Genomic DNA, 7,675 nt, shown 5'->3' with positions numbered 1-7,675 from the left:
GGGGGGGGGGGGGTGGGGGGGGGGGGGGGTGGGGGGGGGGGGGGGTGGGGGGGGGGGGGGGTGGGGGGGGGGGGGGGTGGGGGGGGGGGGGGGTGGGGGGGGGGGGGGGTGGGGGGGGGGGGGGGTGGGGGGGGGGGGGGGTGGGGGGGGGGGGGGGTGGGGGGGGGGGGGGGTGGGGGGGGGGGGGGGTGGGGGGGGGGGGGGGTGGGGGGGGGGGGGGGTGGGGGGGGGGGGGGGTGGGGGGGGGGGGGGGTGGGGGGGGGGGGGGGTGGGGGGGGGGGGGGGTGGGGGGGGGGGGGGGTGGGGGGGGGGGGGGGTGGGGGGGGGGGGGGGTGGGGGGGGGGGGGGGTGGGGGGGGGGGGGGGTGGGGGGGGGGGGGGGTGGGGGGGGGGGGGGGTGGGGGGGGGGGGGGGTGGGGGGGGGGGGGGGTGGGGGGGGGGGGGGGTGGGGGGGGGGGGGGGTGGGGGGGGGGGGGGGTGGGGGGGGGGGGGGGTGGGGGGGGGGGGGGGTGGGGGGGGGGGGGGGTGGGGGGGGGGGGGGGTGGGGGGGGGGGGGGGTGGGGGGGGGGGGGGGTGGGGGGGGGGGGGGGTGGGGGGGGGGGGGGGTGGGGGGGGGGGGGGGTGGGGGGGGGGGGGGGTGGGGGGGGGGGGGGGTGGGGGGGGGGGGGGGTGGGGGGGGGGGGGGGTGGGGGGGGGGGGGGGTGGGGGGGGGGGGGGGTGGGGGGGGGGGGGGGTGGGGGGGGGGGGGGGTGGGGGGGGGGGGGGGTGGGGGGGGGGGGGGGTGGGGGGGGGGGGGGGTGGGGGGGGGGGGGGGTGGGGGGGGGGGGGGGTGGGGGGGGGGGGGGGTGGGGGGGGGGGGGGGTGGGGGGGGGGGGGGGTGGGGGGGGGGGGGGGTGGGGGGGGGGGGGGGTGGGGGGGGGGGGGGGTGGGGGGGGGGGGGGGTGGGGGGGGGGGGGGGTGGGGGGGGGGGGGGGTGGGGGGGGGGGGGGGTGGGGGGGGGGGGGGGTGGGGGGGGGGGGGGGTGGGGGGGGGGGGGGGTGGGGGGGGGGGGGGGTGGGGGGGGGGGGGGGTGGGGGGGGGGGGGGGTGGGGGGGGGGGGGGGTGGGGGGGGGGGGGGGTGGGGGGGGGGGGGGGTGGGGGGGGGGGGGGGTGGGGGGGGGGGGGGGTGGGGGGGGGGGGGGGTGGGGGGGGGGGGGGGTGGGGGGGGGGGGGGGTGGGGGGGGGGGGGGGTGGGGGGGGGGGGGGGTGGGGGGGGGGGGGGGTGGGGGGGGGGGGGGGTGGGGGGGGGGGGGGGTGGGGGGGGGGGGGGGTGGGGGGGGGGGGGGGTGGGGGGGGGGGGGGGTGGGGGGGGGGGGGGGTGGGGGGGGGGGGGGGTGGGGGGGGGGGGGGGTGGGGGGGGGGGGGGGTGGGGGGGGGGGGGGGTGGGGGGGGGGGGGGGTGGGGGGGGGGGGGGGTGGGGGGGGGGGGGGGTGGGGGGGGGGGGGGGTGGGGGGGGGGGGGGGTGGGGGGGGGGGGGGGTGGGGGGGGGGGGGGGTGGGGGGGGGGGGGGGTGGGGGGGGGGGGGGGTGGGGGGGGGGGGGGGTGGGGGGGGGGGGGGGTGGGGGGGGGGGGGGGTGGGGGGGGGGGGGGGTGGGGGGGGGGGGGGGTGGGGGGGGGGGGGGGTGGGGGGGGGGGGGGGTGGGGGGGGGGGGGGGTGGGGGGGGGGGGGGGTGGGGGGGGGGGGGGGTGGGGGGGGGGGGGGGTGGGGGGGGGGGGGGGTGGGGGGGGGGGGGGGTGGGGGGGGGGGGGGGTGGGGGGGGGGGGGGGTGGGGGGGGGGGGGGGTGGGGGGGGGGGGGGGTGGGGGGGGGGGGGGGTGGGGGGGGGGGGGGGTGGGGGGGGGGGGGGGTGGGGGGGGGGGGGGGTGGGGGGGGGGGGGGGTGGGGGGGGGGGGGGGTGGGGGGGGGGGGGGGTGGGGGGGGGGGGGGGTGGGGGGGGGGGGGGGTGGGGGGGGGGGGGGGTGGGGGGGGGGGGGGGTGGGGGGGGGGGGGGGTGGGGGGGGGGGGGGGTGGGGGGGGGGGGGGGTGGGGGGGGGGGGGGGTGGGGGGGGGGGGGGGTGGGGGGGGGGGGGGGTGGGGGGGGGGGGGGGTGGGGGGGGGGGGGGGTGGGGGGGGGGGGGGGTGGGGGGGGGGGGGGGTGGGGGGGGGGGGGGGTGGGGGGGGGGGGGGGTGGGGGGGGGGGGGGGTGGGGGGGGGGGGGGGTGGGGGGGGGGGGGGGTGGGGGGGGGGGGGGGTGGGGGGGGGGGGGGGTGGGGGGGGGGGGGGGTGGGGGGGGGGGGGGGTGGGGGGGGGGGGGGGTGGGGGGGGGGGGGGGTGGGGGGGGGGGGGGGTGGGGGGGGGGGGGGGTGGGGGGGGGGGGGGGTGGGGGGGGGGGGGGGTGGGGGGGGGGGGGGGTGGGGGGGGGGGGGGGTGGGGGGGGGGGGGGGTGGGGGGGGGGGGGGGTGGGGGGGGGGGGGGGTGGGGGGGGGGGGGGGTGGGGGGGGGGGGGGGTGGGGGGGGGGGGGGGTGGGGGGGGGGGGGGGTGGGGGGGGGGGGGGGTGGGGGGGGGGGGGGGTGGGGGGGGGGGGGGGTGGGGGGGGGGGGGGGTGGGGGGGGGGGGGGGTGGGGGGGGGGGGGGGTGGGGGGGGGGGGGGGTGGGGGGGGGGGGGGGTGGGGGGGGGGGGGGGTGGGGGGGGGGGGGGGTGGGGGGGGGGGGGGGTGGGGGGGGGGGGGGGTGGGGGGGGGGGGGGGTGGGGGGGGGGGGGGGTGGGGGGGGGGGGGGGTGGGGGGGGGGGGGGGTGGGGGGGGGGGGGGGTGGGGGGGGGGGGGGGTGGGGGGGGGGGGGGGTGGGGGGGGGGGGGGGTGGGGGGGGGGGGGGGTGGGGGGGGGGGGGGGTGGGGGGGGGGGGGGGTGGGGGGGGGGGGGGGTGGGGGGGGGGGGGGGTGGGGGGGGGGGGGGGTGGGGGGGGGGGGGGGTGGGGGGGGGGGGGGGTGGGGGGGGGGGGGGGTGGGGGGGGGGGGGGGTGGGGGGGGGGGGGGGTGGGGGGGGGGGGGGGTGGGGGGGGGGGGGGGTGGGGGGGGGGGGGGGTGGGGGGGGGGGGGGGTGGGGGGGGGGGGGGGTGGGGGGGGGGGGGGGTGGGGGGGGGGGGGGGTGGGGGGGGGGGGGGGTGGGGGGGGGGGGGGGTGGGGGGGGGGGGGGGTGGGGGGGGGGGGGGGTGGGGGGGGGGGGGGGTGGGGGGGGGGGGGGGTGGGGGGGGGGGGGGGTGGGGGGGGGGGGGGGTGGGGGGGGGGGGGGGTGGGGGGGGGGGGGGGTGGGGGGGGGGGGGGGTGGGGGGGGGGGGGGGTGGGGGGGGGGGGGGGTGGGGGGGGGGGGGGGTGGGGGGGGGGGGGGGTGGGGGGGGGGGGGGGTGGGGGGGGGGGGGGGTGGGGGGGGGGGGGGGTGGGGGGGGGGGGGGGTGGGGGGGGGGGGGGGTGGGGGGGGGGGGGGGTGGGGGGGGGGGGGGGTGGGGGGGGGGGGGGGTGGGGGGGGGGGGGGGTGGGGGGGGGGGGGGGTGGGGGGGGGGGGGGGTGGGGGGGGGGGGGGGTGGGGGGGGGGGGGGGTGGGGGGGGGGGGGGGTGGGGGGGGGGGGGGGTGGGGGGGGGGGGGGGTGGGGGGGGGGGGGGGTGGGGGGGGGGGGGGGTGGGGGGGGGGGGGGGTGGGGGGGGGGGGGGGTGGGGGGGGGGGGGGGTGGGGGGGGGGGGGGGTGGGGGGGGGGGGGGGTGGGGGGGGGGGGGGGTGGGGGGGGGGGGGGGTGGGGGGGGGGGGGGGTGGGGGGGGGGGGGGGTGGGGGGGGGGGGGGGTGGGGGGGGGGGGGGGTGGGGGGGGGGGGGGGTGGGGGGGGGGGGGGGTGGGGGGGGGGGGGGGTGGGGGGGGGGGGGGGTGGGGGGGGGGGGGGGTGGGGGGGGGGGGGGGTGGGGGGGGGGGGGGGTGGGGGGGGGGGGGGGTGGGGGGGGGGGGGGGTGGGGGGGGGGGGGGGTGGGGGGGGGGGGGGGTGGGGGGGGGGGGGGGTGGGGGGGGGGGGGGGTGGGGGGGGGGGGGGGTGGGGGGGGGGGGGGGTGGGGGGGGGGGGGGGTGGGGGGGGGGGGGGGTGGGGGGGGGGGGGGGTGGGGGGGGGGGGGGGTGGGGGGGGGGGGGGGTGGGGGGGGGGGGGGGTGGGGGGGGGGGGGGGTGGGGGGGGGGGGGGGTGGGGGGGGGGGGGGGTGGGGGGGGGGGGGGGTGGGGGGGGGGGGGGGTGGGGGGGGGGGGGGGTGGGGGGGGGGGGGGGTGGGGGGGGGGGGGGGTGGGGGGGGGGGGGGGTGGGGGGGGGGGGGGGTGGGGGGGGGGGGGGGTGGGGGGGGGGGGGGGTGGGGGGGGGGGGGGGTGGGGGGGGGGGGGGGTGGGGGGGGGGGGGGGTGGGGGGGGGGGGGGGTGGGGGGGGGGGGGGGTGGGGGGGGGGGGGGGTGGGGGGGGGGGGGGGTGGGGGGGGGGGGGGGTGGGGGGGGGGGGGGGTGGGGGGGGGGGGGGGTGGGGGGGGGGGGGGGTGGGGGGGGGGGGGGGTGGGGGGGGGGGGGGGTGGGGGGGGGGGGGGGTGGGGGGGGGGGGGGGTGGGGGGGGGGGGGGGTGGGGGGGGGGGGGGGTGGGGGGGGGGGGGGGTGGGGGGGGGGGGGGGTGGGGGGGGGGGGGGGTGGGGGGGGGGGGGGGTGGGGGGGGGGGGGGGTGGGGGGGGGGGGGGGTGGGGGGGGGGGGGGGTGGGGGGGGGGGGGGGTGGGGGGGGGGGGGGGTGGGGGGGGGGGGGGGTGGGGGGGGGGGGGGGTGGGGGGGGGGGGGGGTGGGGGGGGGGGGGGGTGGGGGGGGGGGGGGGTGGGGGGGGGGGGGGGTGGGGGGGGGGGGGGGTGGGGGGGGGGGGGGGTGGGGGGGGGGGGGGGTGGGGGGGGGGGGGGGTGGGGGGGGGGGGGGGTGGGGGGGGGGGGGGGTGGGGGGGGGGGGGGGTGGGGGGGGGGGGGGGTGGGGGGGGGGGGGGGTGGGGGGGGGGGGGGGTGGGGGGGGGGGGGGGTGGGGGGGGGGGGGGGTGGGGGGGGGGGGGGGTGGGGGGGGGGGGGGGTGGGGGGGGGGGGGGGTGGGGGGGGGGGGGGGTGGGGGGGGGGGGGGGTGGGGGGGGGGGGGGGTGGGGGGGGGGGGGGGTGGGGGGGGGGGGGGGTGGGGGGGGGGGGGGGTGGGGGGGGGGGGGGGTGGGGGGGGGGGGGGGTGGGGGGGGGGGGGGGTGGGGGGGGGGGGGGGTGGGGGGGGGGGGGGGTGGGGGGGGGGGGGGGTGGGGGGGGGGGGGGGTGGGGGGGGGGGGGGGTGGGGGGGGGGGGGGGTGGGGGGGGGGGGGGGTGGGGGGGGGGGGGGGTGGGGGGGGGGGGGGGTGGGGGGGGGGGGGGGTGGGGGGGGGGGGGGGTGGGGGGGGGGGGGGGTGGGGGGGGGGGGGGGTGGGGGGGGGGGGGGGTGGGGGGGGGGGGGGGTGGGGGGGGGGGGGGGTGGGGGGGGGGGGGGGTGGGGGGGGGGGGGGGTGGGGGGGGGGGGGGGTGGGGGGGGGGGGGGGTGGGGGGGGGGGGGGGTGGGGGGGGGGGGGGGTGGGGGGGGGGGGGGGTGGGGGGGGGGGGGGGTGGGGGGGGGGGGGGGTGGGGGGGGGGGGGGGTGGGGGGGGGGGGGGGTGGGGGGGGGGGGGGGTGGGGGGGGGGGGGGGTGGGGGGGGGGGGGGGTGGGGGGGGGGGGGGGTGGGGGGGGGGGGGGGTGGGGGGGGGGGGGGGTGGGGGGGGGGGGGGGTGGGGGGGGGGGGGGGTGGGGGGGGGGGGGGGTGGGGGGGGGGGGGGGTGGGGGGGGGGGGGGGTGGGGGGGGGGGGGGGTGGGGGGGGGGGGGGGTGGGGGGGGGGGGGGGTGGGGGGGGGGGGGGGTGGGGGGGGGGGGGGGTGGGGGGGGGGGGGGGTGGGGGGGGGGGGGGGTGGGGGGGGGGGGGGGTGGGGGGGGGGGGGGGTGGGGGGGGGGGGGGGTGGGGGGGGGGGGGGGTGGGGGGGGGGGGGGGTGGGGGGGGGGGGGGGTGGGGGGGGGGGGGGGTGGGGGGGGGGGGGGGTGGGGGGGGGGGGGGGTGGGGGGGGGGGGGGGTGGGGGGGGGGGGGGGTGGGGGGGGGGGGGGGTGGGGGGGGGGGGGGGTGGGGGGGGGGGGGGGTGGGGGGGGGGGGGGGTGGGGGGGGGGGGGGGTGGGGGGGGGGGGGGGTGGGGGGGGGGGGGGGTGGGGGGGGGGGGGGGTGGGGGGGGGGGGGGGTGGGGGGGGGGGGGGGTGGGGGGGGGGGGGGGTGGGGGGGGGGGGGGGTGGGGGGGGGGGGGGGTGGGGGGGGGGGGGGGTGGGGGGGGGGGGGGGTGGGGGGGGGGGGGGGTGGGGGGGGGGGGGGGTGGGGGGGGGGGGGGGTGGGGGGGGGGGGGGGTGGGGGGGGGGGGGGGTGGGGGGGGGGGGGGGTGGGGGGGGGGGGGGGTGGGGGGGGGGGGGGGTGGGGGGGGGGGGGGGTGGGGGGGGGGGGGGGTGGGGGGGGGGGGGGGTGGGGGGGGGGGGGGGTGGGGGGGGGGGGGGGTGGGGGGGGGGGGGGGTGGGGGGGGGGGGGGGTGGGGGGGGGGGGGGGTGGGGGGGGGGGGGGGTGGGGGGGGGGGGGGGTGGGGGGGGGGGGGGGTGGGGGGGGGGGGGGGTGGGGGGGGGGGGGGGTGGGGGGGGGGGGGGGTGGGGGGGGGGGGGGGTGGGGGGGGGGGGGGGTGGGGGGGGGGGGGGGTGGGGGGGGGGGGGGGTGGGGGGGGGGGGGGGTGGGGGGGGGGGGGGGTGGGGGGGGGGGGGGGTGGGGGGGGGGGGGGGTGGGGGGGGGGGGGGGTGGGGGGGGGGGGGGGTGGGGGGGGGGGGGGGTGGGGGGGGGGGGGGGTGGGGGGGGGGGGGGGTGGGGGGGGGGGGGGGTGGGGGGGGGGGGGGGTGGGGGGGGGGGGGGGTGGGGGGGGGGGGGGGTGGGGGGGGGGGGGGGTGGGGGGGGGGGGGGGTGGGGGGGGGGGGGGGTGGGGGGGGGGGGGGGTGGGGGGGGGGGGGGGTGGGGGGGGGGGGGGGTGGGGGGGGGGGGGGGTGGGGGGGGGGGGGGGTGGGGGGGGGGGGGGGTGGGGGGGGGGGGGGGTGGGGGGGGGGGGGGGTGGGGGGGGGGGGGGGTGGGGGGGGGGGGGGGTGGGGGGGGGGGGGGGTGGGGGGGGGGGGGGGTGGGGGGGGGGGGGGGTGGGGGGGGGGGGGGGTGGGGGGGGGGGGGGGTGGGGGGGGGGGGGGGTGGGGGGGGGGGGGGGTGGGGGGGGGGGGGGGTGGGGGGGGGGGGGGGTGGGGGGGGGGGGGGGTGGGGGGGGGGGGGGGTGGGGGGGGGGGGGGGTGGGGGGGGGGGGGGGTGGGGGGGGGGGGGGGTGGGGGGGGGGGGGGGTGGGGGGGGGGGGGGGTGGGGGGGGGGGGGGGTGGGGGGGGGGGGGGGTGGGGGGGGGGGGGGGTGGGGGGGGGGGGGGGTGGGGGGGGGGGGGGGTGGGGGGGGGGGGGGGTGGGGGGGGGGGGGGGTGGGGGGGGGGGGGGGTGGGGGGGGGGGGGGGTGGGGGGGGGGGGG

Source organism: Sphaerodactylus townsendi, linkage group LG08, assembly GCF_021028975.2.
Source record: "Sphaerodactylus townsendi isolate TG3544 linkage group LG08, MPM_Stown_v2.3, whole genome shotgun sequence".
Lineage (NCBI taxonomy): Eukaryota > Metazoa > Chordata > Lepidosauria > Squamata > Sphaerodactylidae > Sphaerodactylus > Sphaerodactylus townsendi.
This window is presented reverse-complemented; position numbering follows the sequence as displayed.